Source organism: Xenopus laevis, chromosome 1S (genome assembly GCF_017654675.1).
Source record: "Xenopus laevis strain J_2021 chromosome 1S, Xenopus_laevis_v10.1, whole genome shotgun sequence".
NCBI classification, from domain to species: domain Eukaryota; kingdom Metazoa; phylum Chordata; class Amphibia; order Anura; family Pipidae; genus Xenopus; species Xenopus laevis.
The window spans coordinates 56,847,660-56,864,400 of record NC_054372.1 but is presented as its reverse complement, the minus strand read 5'-3'; the positions used below and the strand labels follow the sequence as shown (position 1 = coordinate 56,864,400).

At 37.1% G+C, this 16,741-nt stretch overlaps 1 pseudogene; it reads left to right on the top strand.

Moving 5' to 3' along the window:
• LOC108704401 overlaps positions 1–16,265 on the top strand; it is a 31,652-nt pseudogene extending 15,387 nt beyond the window's left edge.
• Positions 16,266–16,741: the final 476 nt, after the last annotated feature.

Sequence of the window (16,741 nt, the reverse complement as noted above, 5' to 3'; positions counted from 1 at the left end):
TTCAATGCTTTTAGCAGGGATTCTGTGTCTGGCAGATATTGATGAGTGCAGTCTGGGAACTCATACATGTGGAGAAAATGCTGTGTGCACCAATACACAAGGGAATTACACCTGCACATGCATTAATGGCTTTCCTGGAAGCACAGTAAACTGTACTGGTGAGTTATCTTTTAAAATGCTTGCAAAGCCTCATACCGGAGCCAAAGAACATTAAATATTTAATAAGCTGCAGATTTTACTTTCACAGTTTTCCTTATGACCACTTACATTTTTCTGCATATGTTATGGCTGCCATGTTTTCTTTAATGAAATACCTGTCTTTCTCTCTCATCTTTGTCAGTCAGTTAATTTCCATTTTCTTGTGTGTGTTATTTTAAATATTTTGCAAATAAGGTTGTCTCTATGTTTCTAGATTTTTCTACAACCATCAGCACTTCCACAATCAGTACAAGTAATGTTCCAGGCAAGACACTAATAAGAGATTGTCCATTGTCTTATGAAAATACTGTGTGAATAGAGGCGTGTGCAATCATTTCCCAGAACTGGAAGATTATGGGTGCAGGTATGCTACATGGTACAAATTGTATACACAACACTAATATATCCTGTAAAGCAGGGGTCCCCAACCTTTTTTACCAGTGAGCCACATTCAAATGCAAAAAGAGTTGGGGAGCAACACATGCATGAAAAAGTTCCTGTAGATTACAAAAAAGGCTGTGATTGGCTATTTGGTAGCCACTATGTGGACTGGCAGCCTACAAGAGGCCCTGTGTGGCAGCACACATGGTTTTTACGCAACCAAAACTTGCCTAAAAACTAGGAATTCAAAAACAAGCACCTGCTTTGAGGCCACTGGGAGCAACATCTACTACTGGTTGGGGATCACTGCTGTAAAGTATGTTTTTTAAATTCATTATTCATTTGTATTAACACTCTTTTGACTAATCTTTGCCAAGAATTCTACATCCTGTACAGATAGGGGTAAGGGCGTAACTACTGGGAGTGCTCCTGGGCCCACACCCCATTGGGGCCCTCCGGACGCTAGAGCCGATGCAAAGGCACACAGAAAACTGCATCCGGGTATGGGATCCATTATCCGGAAACCCATTATCCAAAAAGCTCTACATTTTGAAAAGGCCATCTCCCATAGACTCCATTATAATCAAATAATCAAATAATTAAAAAATTGTACTTGATTCCAACTATGACATTATTAATCCTTATTGGAAGAAAAGTCAGCCTATTGGGTTTATTTCATGTTTACATAATTTTCTAGTAGATTTAGGGGGTTATTTATTAATGCACGATTTTTTTTTCAGTGACCCTTTGACGCTGAAAACCTGAAAAAAGTTACGTAAGTATGCCCCGAAGCTGTTCCAAGTCAAAATCTGAAAATACTCCATCTAAAACTTGCGGAATTCATGTAAAAGTCAATGGCAGATGTCGCCTTAACTATTTGAAGATGTTTTAATCCTCACGAGATGTTCTGCGTTTTCAGGGTTTGATGCTAGTTTTTCTATGTAAACTAAATTTTTTGTGGTTTTTGGGTGTCAAATGCGATGAAAATGTGGGTTTTTCGCATGACAATCCTAAAAAGTTGCGTTTTTTTTCAAAAATTTAGATTTAGATTTTTTTTAGAAAATTAAAAAATTTTTTATTGATAAATAAGGGCAAACTGTCGGATTTTGATAAATAAAGATCCAAATTGTGGACAGATACATTACCTGGAAAACCTCAGGTCCCGAGCATTCCAGGTAATTGATCCCATAGTTTAAGAATAATCCTTACATTTTAAAAAAGCATATACGAACCTTTGATGGGGTTAATTGAGGTTTGTAAAATAAATAACCCATTCTTGCATTAGTAGAACATTTATATGATGATATAAATGAAAGTAGACACATCATCATGAAGAACAGTATAAGCCAACTTAAATAGGGCACATCTGCTGGGGGTGTTATTAACCTTTTTAGTCTACTTTATATATGGAAAACTATTGCAGTTAGTGAACAAAATGCATTGACAATTTTCAGGTTTTTAAAACACAAAGAGTATCTTTAAGTCTTATGAAAATGAAAACCAATGTCATAAAGTCAATTTTCATTGCCCATGTTCTTATTACTTAGTTTCACTGTACACTAGGTGGCACTGTTGGCCTGTTTAAGTGATGAATGTGCCAATAATAATTCCAATTTAGATTTTTGTACTGTTCTTTTGCATAATTAAACACTCAAAATATTCTGATTGGAAAGGCAGGGCATTCACTTATTATTATTATTATTATTATTTTTTACATGTTTGTAACGTCAAAGTAACGTCAAAATAATGTTTTTTTGTAAATTGTAAGTATGTTGATAAAAGTGAGACTTATTTGCAATTATATCATGCCATAATTCCTAATATATACTGTATAATCAGCGTTGGACTGGGGGGCTTTGGGCCCACAGGGGCTGCCGCATCAGGCCCCTCCCCAGATGCAAATCCGCCTCTAAACCCCCTCCCCTGCCAAAGCAAACCTGTGCATGCCAGGCTCTATTTTGTGTTGAATTTTGATGAAAAAACCCCCAGAAACACTGGAATCATGGGGAAAAGACATTGCCGGAAAAAACATGGAATTTTGGACCATATTTTTGAACTTTGTCCACATAAATGAATTTGGCAATCAATGTACATTGCCGGAAAAAACATGGAGATTTGGACCATTTTTTGAACTTTGTCCACATAAATGAATTTGGCAATCAGTGTAATAAGATGGCTATATATTACATGGCTATGTATAATAATGTTTTTAATGACTGTAAGGTATGGAGATTTACAGAATCTTCTCAGCACTATGTGGGACAACTCTGATATAAACTACATTATATTTCTACTGCTGATTCTTAATCTTCCAAACACGACACTGTCTGGAGTTCTTGATTTAGGAAGAATGAAAGCCATTTTCCTAAGGGAATTATTTTATACAATGGGATATCGTATAACCCCAGGAAAATCACATGATTTTAAGGATTCAGTTTGGCTAGAGACAAGGATTTGGCTGAATTCTGCTGAAAAAGGCTGAATACTGAACCGAATCATGTAATCAGTACAGCCCTAGTTTAAACATATACATTTACTCTTAGTCCTTTATTTGAAGTAGGGATGCACTGAATCCAGGATTTGGTTCGTGATTCGGCCAAGATTCGGACTTTTTCAGCAGGATTCGGATTCGGCCGAATCCTTGTGCCTGGCCGAACCGAATCCTAATTTGCATATGTAAATAGTGGGGAGGGCGGGATTTCATGTGACTTTTTGTTACAAAACAAGGAAGTAAACACATTTTTTCCACTTTTTCCTTCATATGCAAATTAGGATTTGGATTCGGTTCGGGATTCGGCTGAATCTTCCAAGATGGATTCGGCCGAATCCAAAATAGTGGATTTGGTGCATCCCTAGTTTGAAGTCGTCTAGTGACTTTCTCAATATATATATTTTTTATTTACCAATAACAGTTTACAGTATCATGTGATATATGCATACAGTGATACTGACAACCCTCCCCTACTTTGCAGCTGCAGTATGGAACAGGCTCTTTCCTGTTCCAACGTCATACTGCTCCCATGCTCAATATAAGGTCCATAGAGAATAAATTTGCTGAGATGGGAGTAAAGGCCTGGCTGGCCTGAACAAAGGCATGGCCCAACTGAACCCCTGTGGGATAAATTTCCATGCTGGATTGAGCCAGGCCTGATCCCCAACATCAGTGTCCAACCTCACTGATGCTAAATGGAAACAAGTCCCACCTAAACTGTGTCAACATCTAGTGGAAAGCCTTCGCGCAAGAGCAGCAAAGGGAGGACAAACTCCATATAAATACCCTTGATTTTGGAAAAAGATGTTGAACAGAAAGTGTCTAAATACTTTTTGCCATATAGTGCATAAAACTATGGTGTGAAACAACATTTTATGCTGTCTCCCTTCACATTGTAAAGAAACACACCTATCCTAGTCACAAGAAACTACAACAAACGGTATATAGTGAATAAAGTACCCCCTATAGTGAAATATAAGTTACCGAGGAGTTTCATGACCATATAAAAATACGAGGCTGAAGGCCGAGTGTTTTTATACAGGTCATGGAACTCCGAGGTAACTTCTAATATCCTCATATTTTACAACTGGGGGTACTTTATTTATTATAATACACAAGTTTCAGTGAGTCATGTGACAGAAATGACATCAGAACTCAACGTTTATAACTGATGACATCAGAACTCACCGTTTATAAGAATATAATTTACAAGATATTCATGGCTTTTGTATATTATAATGTGTATAAACTACTGCAGCATACAAGGCACTCCTGCTGTTCAGGTTACAAACCATTATAGGTAAGCAGTAAATTTTGAATGAAAAATGTGCCTAATGACTGTTGCTTGTGCCATTACAGATGTGTCTCAGAATACGTTGGCGAGAGATGTCAGTTTGATGACCTGAAGTCATGGAAAAAACATGTTACACAAATGAAGATTCACAATGTTACCATTGCTGTTTCCTTGCCATTACTCCTACTTGTCCTGGGCCTTGGCACATTTGCAACTTATCATTACAGGTAACCTTGCCATATTTTACTTTTGTGCTATGATATTTATTGTATAAATGGCTGCTACTCTGTAGAGAGTGGAAGGTCTATGTTCAGATCCTTTTTTTTAATTGCCAGAATGCAGCTGTATCTTCAGATTTTATTTAAAAATAAAATCCAATTACTAATGGTCCGATTTAAGAAATCTCAGTGTCTGTTATTTTCCAGAGTTTCAGGTTACTCCACCTACACAAGTAACAACTATCCAGGAGGGCCATTCACTTAAATGTGCGCCCCGCCACTGCTGGATACCCTGGGCATGGGTCCTTGAGTGCCAATATGGTAAATAAGGCCCTGGGTAGTCATTAAATGCAGAGTTCCTTGGCATGCAAGTTGTAAGAGGTAATATTTAATGGACAACTGAACCCATAAATGAATATGGCAAAAATGCAATATTTTATATAATGACCTTATATGTACTTATTGATACATATTTGTATCATTATTTTTGTCCTGCTAGGCCCATCTGTTGCAAATATGATCAACTGAACTGTTTAAATCCACTAGAAAAGCACATTTCTAATTACACACTTGACTAGAATAATATTATACTGAGCATTACCTAAGGCACAAAGATCAAGCTGCTTATGGGAGCCTTCTTCACAATAATCACTGTGCTGAAATCACTGTACTGATAAAAGCAGCCTCATTTTCTTTATGGAAAAAAATGGAAAATATGGAAAACACCATACTTCCTTTAAAAAAAAAAAAATGACCATCTGTTGCTACTTTAGTTAACATTCCAAAGTTAATCTATGAGTTGGCTTGCTATGTTTATTTTAAAGTTTACACTGGACAATATATAATTTACATATTTCACATTATATTTTTTGCTGACAAATGATAAAATGGATTTTGCAGTCTCCAAAATATGCATTAAAAGGATGATACCAATTGCATGCAATAAGAAGTATATGGTATAAAGATTTTGTTGTGGTGATATGATCATATATCCCATGTGCATTTGGAACACTGTTCTATACATTTTATGGGGAGATTTGAAACTGGCTAGAAAAAGAAACAAAAACACATTTGGTCGTACAGTGAGGCAACATTCCTGAAAAATATAGATAATTTATTAACTCCCCCTCCAAAAAAATCAGTCTAATCTCACTAAATCCAAACAGAAGCCATCCAAACCAATCCATAGCTGTTGAGATATATTCCACATCAGCTGTGAATGTGCAAGAATAGCTGCAGTGTGGGGCAGAGCAGTTATTCTCAGTGGCATTTTACAGGCTGTAAATAATGAATGCTGTACTCTGTTTACTGGTAATAAAAGTAGTTACAATTAACAGGATATATGCTTGCAACTGTGCTCTCAAGTATAACTTCCTATCAGTAGTATTAGTCAAATGCTTTTGGGAATCACAGATGAAGAGGATGTGCCTCTCCCTTTCATCATACACCCACATGCATGTAATATCGACATGCAATATAGAAGGATAGTGGTCATGGCATTTATCAGGACATCATATATATACTACACAATAGCCATGAATGTCCTGTAAATTATTCTATCATAATAAATAAGGAACCCCCACTTTTTACATAAAAAAAGCATACTGGGGGCATATCATAAAATGTTCAAACACATTCCCAGCAACTAACCAGCCCGAGTTTTATAGGTCCATTACTGAAAAATGAAAGCAAACATCTCATTGGCTGTTGCTACTGGGCAAAGATGGCTCTATTTTTTACATAATGTTGTCCCTTTAGACTGATGACATTTCTTTTGGCTAACAATAATATCTTTGCATGTATTGCCTATTTGACTATATCATATGTCGGACATAACTTTCATACGATTGCTGTCAATAAATGACCAGAACATCGTCGGATTTGTTCTTTATCATACTTATTTTAATGAAAATGGTTAGTTGTAGATAGTTACATTGAAACAAACGATCATTTGTTTTGCAAAGAATTCAATCTACACAATTATGTCCAGTTTTAGCCTCTGAATTCTGTAGCTCTTATAGAATGTCATCGTGAAGTCCCTAAACAGTTTTTATCTTGCCAGGATTCACACTTTGGTGGGATGATGTAAACTGTCTCTTGGTAGTAAAATCTAAAAACCCTCCTGCTAAACCTGCTTTACTGATCTCATTTCAGGGTTCAAAAGGATAAAACCCCTGTCCCATCTATGCCTCCCTTTAAATTTTAGATTTATGGACGGTGTCTTCTCAATGACTAAATTCAGTGGCTCTGTGAAATTAAAAGCAGGTCGGTGTAATCTACTGGTATAATAAATAATACATTCTCATGCATCAGCTCTATTTGTTTTTTTTTGTTAGCAATTTTTTGGGGCAGATTTATCAAGGATAGAATTAAATTTTTGTGTAATTTGACTAGGGATCGTCCATATTCGATTTGAGTTTGAAAAAAAAATCTAAATTAAAATTTCGAAATTTATCATGTACTGTCCCTTTAAAAATTCGAATGCGACTATTCGCCATCTAAAACCTGCCGAATTGGTGTTTTAGCCTATGGGGGACTGCCTACAATCAATTTGGAGTCGTTTGGTGGACTTTTGAAAATCAAATGGGTTTTTCTTTTGTGAAAAAACTTGAATCGAATTTGATTGAATTCAATTTGAGTTTGCAGGTTGATCCTATTCACCAAAGTTTAAAAAATTAAAAAATTTTAATAATTTTTTTTTTAGAATTTTGAGTTTAAGGGAGTTTATGAGAGTTTTTAGAAACTACCATAAACTCGAAATTCGACCCTTGATAAATCTGCCCCTTAATGTATAATTGATGGAAATGTTATATATGTATATATATATATATATATATATATATATATATATATATATGAAACATTTTCCTTTGCCTATATATACAGTATATATCTCTGTAATAATAAAACAGTAGCTTGCACTTGATCCAAACTAAGATATAATTACTCCTTATTGGAAGCAAAACCAGCCTATTGGGTTTATTTAATGTTTACATGATTTTCTAGTAGACTTAAGGCATGAAGACCCAAATTACGGAAAGATCCGTTCTCCGGAAAACCCCAGGTCCCAAAAGCATTTTATAGATTTACTGAACTTTCAAGGGCATATTACTTGTAAACACTCTTTAGGTTGCACTTTTCTGAATTATCATTTTTTTTTTTAAATGTTTAAAGTTAAAAGGGCAGTAAAATGATTTGGTATTATAATAATATTATTGTGTATGTATGTGGTACAAAATGTATGTATTATGTGATTATCTGGTTCTACAAAAATATAATAGTAATTATACTTTAATATTGTGTTGTGGCCTTATTTATTAGCATGTGAGTAAAGGTGGCCATACACGGATAGATCCGCTCGTTTGGCGATGTCGCCAAACGAGCGGATCTCCCTCCGATATGCCCACCTTGAGGTGGGTAATATCGGGCTGATCCGATCGTGGGCCCTAGGGCCCAACGATCGGATCCTAGCGTTCACCAAACGGGCGGTCGGATCGCGGGACCGCATCAACGAACAGATGCGGCCGCGATCCGACGGGATTTTTAATCCCATCCGATCGAGATCTGGCCGACTTTCGGCCAGATCTCGATCGGGGAAGCCCGTCGGGGGCCCCCATACACGGGCCAATAAGCTGCCGACACGGTCTGTCGGCAGCTTTTATCGGCCCGTGTATGGCCACCTTAAGATGTAATAAACAACAGTATTTGTTCTATTTATTGGACCATTAATTCTAGTATTGTACTATGTGACACTAGCAAAACAAGACAATGCCATGTGACTGATGTCTCTCTTCTATTTATGTCTCTTTTTGTTCAGTTGTATATATTTGTCATTCATCCATTTAAATTTTTTTTTATAATGTGTATGTTGTTTTCTCTAAATGATATTAAAGCTTGTCATGTGATCTTGAGATACATAAAGGGGTTTTGCATTATTAGTAACAAAATAAAGACTTATTTACTCAAGGAGTGCAAAGTGCAACATGATTGATTAAGTTAGTAAACGCATGCTGGTTTGTAAATATGCTATTTGACAACTTTTTATTGTAGGTAGCTCAGGAACTTACTAGAAAATATTCAGTATTGGAGCTGGTAATACCTAATAATACCAAATTCATCTCTAACATATGTGTGGGTGAAAATTTAGTGACTAGTGATCATAACATGGTATTCTTTGAGATTAGTTGCAGAGACAACTCTATAAGGGAGTAACTAAAACACAAAAGTTTAGACGTGCAAACTTTGCCAGGATAAGGGCATCTCTGCAACAAATTAACTAGGAAAGGGTTTTCAAAGGGTTAAACATAGGGCAAAATGACATGTCTTTAACATTCTGCTTAATAAATATACATATCAGTATATTCCCCTTGTAAACAAGGGATGTTGCCACTTTGGTTTCAAGTGTTGGTGAGGTTGGTAAGAAAAAATATGCTTTTACGGCATTGAAGTTGGGACAGCGAAAACTTTTATCAGGTACAAAGAAGCAAATAAAGCATGCAAAAAAGCTTTTGGACAAGTTAAATATAAATGGAGAATGGTATCACAGAAAGGATTAAAATTACTCCAAAGTTATTTTTTAAAGATGAAAATAGTGGTATTATTTTCAAAAGGAAGGTCATTGGTTGATGAGAACACGTAAACAGATCTTAAAAGATCAACCATTTGTGGAATTATAAGAATCTTTAGTGGCGAGTCAAACAAGGATATGTCACAATAATACAGTTAGGTCCTAATGTATATGTTTTTCCAAAGCCCTATACATCAGTGTTTTTACAAAGGTCATTAAAAATATAATTTGAGTGAGGTTTGACATGCCAGTAGAATGTGTACTGTATGTAAAGAAAAATGGATGGGAGGCAGCATTTGAAACTTGTTCTAAATTACTTCTGCTTGTTTAAGAAATTGTTTTCTCAGATGGAGTAAGTTATAGCTTCAGCTGAACTAAGTAGGCGTTAACTTTTTCATACTGGCATATCTCATGTTGGATCACTTTGCTCTTCAAAGACATGAAACAAGAATAACAATCTGTTATTAACAGAAATGCCTTTATATATCAATAGAAACCCACATGAAGCTCTGATATTATTTAGGGTGTTATTTATCAAAAAGTTCTCACTATTTTCTGAAAACGACTCCGACCAAATCCGCACAGACTTCCCCCTGCCTATTTGTCAATAATTTTTTTCAGAAACCTGCGACTTATTTGCATTTGATGCCCACAAACCACAAAATCATTCGATTATTGGACGAAACCCAGAGCAGATCAGATCATAAACGGGGCATCTGCTGTTGACTTCTACATGAACTCGCCAGGTCTGAGTACTTTTTTAAACACCATCGGGGTTTAATAAATCACAAAAAAATGGTGGTTTTCCCCTTTAAAAGTCAGGAAAACCAGAAATGTTTTTGTTCCTTTCTACAGTGAAAAAAAAACAGGACAGGTATGGCACCTCTTATCCAGAATGCTAGGGATATGGTGTTTTCCGGATAAGGGGTCTTTCCGAAGTTGGGATCTCCATAACTTACTGTAAGTCTGCTAAAAAATTATTAAATGTTAATTAAACCCAACAGGTTTGTTTTGCCTACAATAAAGATCAATTATATCTTAGTTGTGATCAAGTACAAGTTAGTGTTATATTACAACAGAAAAAGGAAATAATTTTTAAAAATTTTAGCTATTTCATTAAAATGTAGTCTGTGGAAGACAGCCTTTCCATTGTTATGAACTTTCTGGATAACAGGTTGGTTTAGCAATCTTAGTATTAGAGATTCTTCATACAGAAAAAACTATATATCAATAATAACGCAGGCAAATTTGATATGAAAAAATATTGCCAGTAGTGTTTTTCATTTCAAACATTTGTACTAACATACAATATCAACGTAACATGACTTTCCGCCAGTTTTCTACCCACACCCTGAAAATATGTTGATATTTTTTGTTTTGTAATTGGTAAAATTTAATTGTGTCATGGAATCTTTCCCAAAAGGTTTAGTATCAAATATTATTGCAGCACAAGTTTTTATTTTCTTTGTTTTTCCCTGTTAGGCATCAAATGATTCAGAGAAAAAGACATTTCAAACAAGAAACAGCACCGGGCAGCACAGAGAAACCTATTTTCAGCACAAGTGCTCTATCGAGCCTGTGGTATAGTAATTCTTTTATTATTAACTTGTCGTGTAGGAAAAAAAAAAGCAAAGATCAAAGGGTGGTAGGGATCCACTTGTGATTATCCCTGAAATCATTCACATCTTCTATACATTAAGTAGCTGCCAGATCATCGAGTGCTTTTGGATTGAACTCACGTTCTTCTTACTTCATTGTTATCCCTCAAAGTTCACAGCTGCCTGAATGCATTGCAGTTATTCGACAGTGTTATTGTTAGCACAAAGCCGAGTCTAAATTAAGGAAATGGCTATGTGGTGACATGGAATATCACTGTCACTGTGAGTTACTTTCAGACGAGGGAATGCCCTTTATGTGCAATTACAAGCAATATGTAATTAGTATGGCTTCATTTTATAGAGTGTTAAAACACTCCTGAATAGCTTTTGCCCCATATATTATTATGATTGGAGGAGCAGCCTGAAACCCATTAGTTCTGCTGGAAACATTTGCCATTACATGTGAATGTGCCAGTCATTTACGTGTGAATGGTATTGACAGTACTGCTTTAACGTCCTTCTTGCAAAAAAGCTCCAAGGCTCCAAACAAACTTACTTTGCACCTCTTTGACATCTGACACACAGAACATACAGTACATCACATGTTGTTCAAGAGATCTTTAACTCTACATACAATGCAGTGCATAGCCCCCATCCCATCACACAGATGCCTTTCAATGTCCATACTGGTACAGCATCTTCCCTGTATTCCTGGAGTAAATTCTATAGACTCACCTCTGGAGTTATTTGCTTGAATACATTGGTATTGCAATTTTAAGGTGCCTCCCAAAGGCAACGAATCTTTAATGCAATACACAGCCACTAGTGATGTGTGGGTTGAGAAAAACTGGACCCTAACCCCATCATAACCTGCACTCCCCAGATCCGCGCCTGCCCGCACCTGACTTCCGTCTTCCTTTTATACTAGGGATGCATCGAATCCAGGATTCAGTTTGGGATTCGGACAGGATTCGGCCTTTTTCAGCAGGATTCGGATTCGGCCGAATCCTTCTGCCTGGCTGAACCAAAATCAGAATCCTAATTTGCATATGCAAATTAGGGACAGGGAGGGACATCGCGTTACTTTTTGTTACAAAACAAGGAAGTAAAAAATGTTTTCCCCTTCCCACCTCTAATTTGCATATGCAAATTAGGGTTCGGATTCGGTTCGGTATTTGGCTGAATCCAAAATAGTGGATTCGGTGCATCCCTATTTTATACACCCACCCTGCCCTGCTGATGACGTCACAAAATGGGCAGACAGACAGGCGTACGCCTATAAAACCAGAAGGTGAAAGGCCGCAGTGTAGGGTCGTGACCTGCAAATGGGGGAGCAGGTTCGGCCCGAACCTGACTGACCCACGTGTATCGGGCTGGCCCGAACATCAATAATAGCCACACCATCTAACATAACTTATGCAACCTTCTCTATATATTACACTATGATTGGAAAAGCAGGATAGAGGTTTATCTCCAACACCAGAACAGTTCAGAGTGCATCATGGTCCTAAGGAAAAGGAAGCATGCTGCATGCAATTACTCACTATAGTGATGATTTTGTTTCCAAGCATAAATGACACTTTACAAACAGAATGCATGTCCAATGCTCGAATAGTAAGGACAAGGGGGATGCATTTTGTGGCTGGATAGATAAGGGCATTTTGATTTGATTTTTTTTTTAGGCTGAGAGCAACACGGGGTAATCACCCCCTCTTGCAACCATTTCCCACAAAGCTCTATAGGAAGTAGTGACAAGCGAATAGGGCGGTAAAAACACTACCCATGCAATTAGCCAAGTCCCCTCTGGTGTCAATTGTCTTGTTTAGTGCTACAAGCATCTTTTCTAAGAAGCACAGATTGGAAGAAAGGGAAAAAAATTAGCTTGTGGCTATAATTAATTAGAAATGCTGGAGGCTATACTGAGAGGTATGAGCTGCTTGTTCTTAACAAGGTGGGTTTGTCTTTCAGTCTTTGTTGTAGAGAAGGCAAGAAAACAAGATTTGGTGCACACTCTTTATGGGAAGATTTGCCTCAGGCACTAGATCATTTAAACGCACCTTCACCAAATTCACAATGCACCCTTCATACTACTTAAAAGAGGAAAAGATTATAAAGCCTGCACTCAATATTAAATGCAAAAAATATGAAAGAGTAAAACATTTCTTAATTATATTCAATAAGAACTGCTTTAATAAAACTCCCAAACGCTAGGGCATATCCTTCCTTCATATTCTAATATCTTTATAGGGGTTGTTCACCTAACTACACTGTAAATGAGTGCAACCTTACAAAAAATCACTTAATGTAACCGTTGGTCATAGAAAATATGTAAGTACTATATTTATGTATGTTGTATGTAAAAGAAGGTAAAAATTGCTTTCTAGCTGTATAATTTATAGAAGGATTATGTTTCCTTGTGGTGGCAGGCAGTGTGAAATGCAATACGAAGCAAATGCTTTCAGAAGAAAAATGCTCCAGTTGGTCCGGATGTCCAGTTTTTAAAGGCTTTCAGCTTTTTATTCTTTCAGTTGATTAAAAAAAGTCTTGGAGTACAGTATGCATACATCCAGAGCTGTCTTTAGTGGGGGTGGGGTGCACATAGGGGCAGCTGTCGTTAGCCTACACTTAGGGGTAATTTATCAAAGTCCAATTGTATCTCAAATTTTTCTGCTACAAATTCCGATCAAATCTGCTCAGGTTTTTTTACGCTATTTATTATTACATTTTCCAAAAAATTCTGCAATTTCTGTAATTTGGATCACTATAGTTTAATTATGAAAACAATAAATAAACCCAATAAGATTGTTTTGTCTCTATTAAGGATTAATTATATCTTGGTTAGGATCTAATGCATGGCACTTTTTTATTGTTACAAAGAAAAAAGGAAATTATTTTTAAAAACTGGAATTATGTGATTACAATGGAGTCTGTTGGAGAAGTTCTTCCCGTAATTCGAAGCTTCCTGGATAACAGCTTTCTGGATAACTGATCCTATACCTTTATAACCTGTTCCATGTTATAAAGCTTTCTGGCATATGCTAAAAGTAACGTCTTGCCTCTCTCCAACAATCTACTTTTTTACTTATGTGTTTAACACATAAGTAAAAGACACCTCAACCCCAAGTCAGATGTCATTGCTGCACCAGTCATGGCTGAAGAACACTGGTAATGCAATGCTGGCAAGATCTAAGTTTCAAGGCAAAGTAAAAAGTACCCACTAAGTTTTAGAGTTTGAAAAGCATACCTTCAATGTTGTAACAGAAATAATTGTTTTCTACCTTACATTAATAACAGCCTCTAGTGCCTGGACCATGCCATGGAGTCCCTAATCTGATGCCCACAAATAAAAGTGATTGTTAGACTTTCTCTGTCTTCTGTCTGAGCAGGAATGATTCGGAACCATGACGCTTTACACTTAGGCCCCATGTATACTCTATTCTATGTAATTAAATAGGTACTGCTGTTCTGCTTCCGCTTTAAAGACAAAATCATTCATAGACTTCAGTATCACCACTGTCGAACTTGGATGTCTGGGGCTATTTCTGGGCTGCTGTCCGGGGCCCCCCACCCTAATCGCGAGTGCCACCAACCCCCATACCAATCGGGAGTTAAAACATACCTCCTGCACACACATACCTTACTCTCAATGAGATCATGGCGACTGTAGGCTGCAGTTTCCAGGCGAAGAACCTCACTTGGGTTGGCAGGGGCCCACCAGTTTTACCATACCATGGGGTATCTGAATATACATTAAAAAAAGTGATAACATTGCTGCCTGGGCCCTTAGATTAATTTTGACTAGGGCAATAACAACAAAGAGTGTGTATGTGTTTGTGTGGGTTTCCTTTCATTTTCCTCCGACACTCCATGCAAGCAACTTAATTGGCACCTGATAAAACTGACCATAGTGCATTAATGTAATAGCGAAAATTAATTGTGAGTTCCACTTGGGTCAGTGACTGACATGAATGATGAGCTATCTCTGTAATGCACATTATGTTGGGGTTGCCTAATTCAAGGTGACACAAACCCCTTATTAAAAAAAAAACCTACCCCACATAAACCCCCTCCCTCCTCCCCCCCCAGGCTAGCTGCTACCCCGGGCAAATACCCCTAACTTTTTACTTAGCCCTCGGTGTAGATTCAGGGATGGGAGTTCACAACAGCCATTTTCCGGCTCTTCAGTAATCTGACAACGAGGCTGGTGTGGCGGTGCACGTGCAGTTGGAGCAATTTCCCGGTTCAACTGTGCTTGTGCTGATGGAAATTGCCAAATTGCCAATTGCAAGAAGACACGAAGACCCGGAAGATGTCTGCCGTGAACTCCAATCCCGGAATATACACTGAGGGGTAAGTAAAAAGTTAGGGGCATTTGCCCAGTGTAGCAGCTAGGCTGGGGGGTCTCTGTGGGTAGGGTTTTTTTTAATAAGGGGTTTGTTTCTCCTTTAAAGCATAACAGTAACACAAATCTTTTGTTAACCAGTATTGATTTTCCATACAGTGTTAAGGGAAGGTCAGATCCCTGAAAACATATATGAGATCCAGTGGCTGAAGAAGACAAAGGATTGCTTGAGTAAAAATATTCAGAACTTCAGTGTTCCTGACACCTGAGTCGCCGTTACGGAAGAAAGGACTGAACAGCAGCCAACTTCAGCAGTGCATATGGACATATTAACTTTTTTCTTTCTTAAGATCTTTGAATATGAATCAAGAAATGTTGAGGTCCCAAAGGAGTCATTTAACAGCTTCCATCATGTGCTGTGACTAGATGGTTTCATACAAAGTGGGGATGATGATGAGTTTCGGAGGAGGGACTTGTGAACCTAACTAGAATTAGATTACAATTTACTCTCGCCAGCTACTTAGAAGTTGCAGACAGCTCTATAAAGCTTGCCAGTTATGGACCTACAAATGACATAGGTGTTAGCTTGGCCATGACTATGTCTGGACAGGCATGTAGGGCTTGTTATATCTTCAGTGAATGGTAGAGATTGATGGTAAATCCAACTACACTGAAAGCCTTGTGTGCCAGATCTCAGTTGCTGTTTGTCTGAGCATATAGAAGATATATTGTACATGTTGTTTAATATTTTGCAACAGTTTGATCTCAGTGGAAATGCTGCTGTCAAGCTATAGCTTCAATGTGAATTTAAACTAACCAGCTGCTTGTTGGCCATCTGCCTTTATTTCCATGAGAAGAGTATGGCCGTCTCAAAAGCTTGTGTATTTCATCATATCACAATGACCGACCTTTCCAGTGAATGAACATGGTGTATGCAGTGCTTGTATTCACACCAATAATATCACAATGTGATCATTGCTATTTGGCATATATGATATATCTTCTCAATATGTTGTATATTGAAGAAGAACTGTTTTGTTTCAACAGCAGTGCATATAAATGTTCAAACTTTGTACAGTTCATACTACGCCATTGGCTTCATTACCTACAGCACAACGGACTGCTTGAAAATATATTCAGACAAACTTTTTAAGCAATGCTTTGAAAATGGCTGAAACAAACAGATGAAAATGTTGGATTTTTTTAATGAAATTAAAATTCATATTCATGTGATTTACTTTTGATTTTTTTTAATTTATAGAGGGATTTTCTTTCAAAAACAATACAAAAAAACAGTTTTTAAAAATGCCAGGGAAATGTCCTGACAATCAGTTTAAAGCTTTATGTATACCTAATTTTTTTAAAACTGCCCTTCAGTCTTTTGACTGATACTATACTTATTAAAGTCCGGATGCCAAAAACGTGGAAAATTTTAGTTTGTTTACAATAAAATCCGATTTTTATGTGAAAAAGAAATTGAATATTATACCACGAGGATGGAAAAAGTCAGATTCTGAAAATCCAGCATCTCAGACCTGGCGAGGTTGTATATAAGTCAATGGTTTTGTGCAAAAATCCCCAAAAAAAACCTGAGTTTTCAGGCAGAAAAGCCTAAAAATTTTGTACGATTAGAATTCGTACGATTTTCCTGA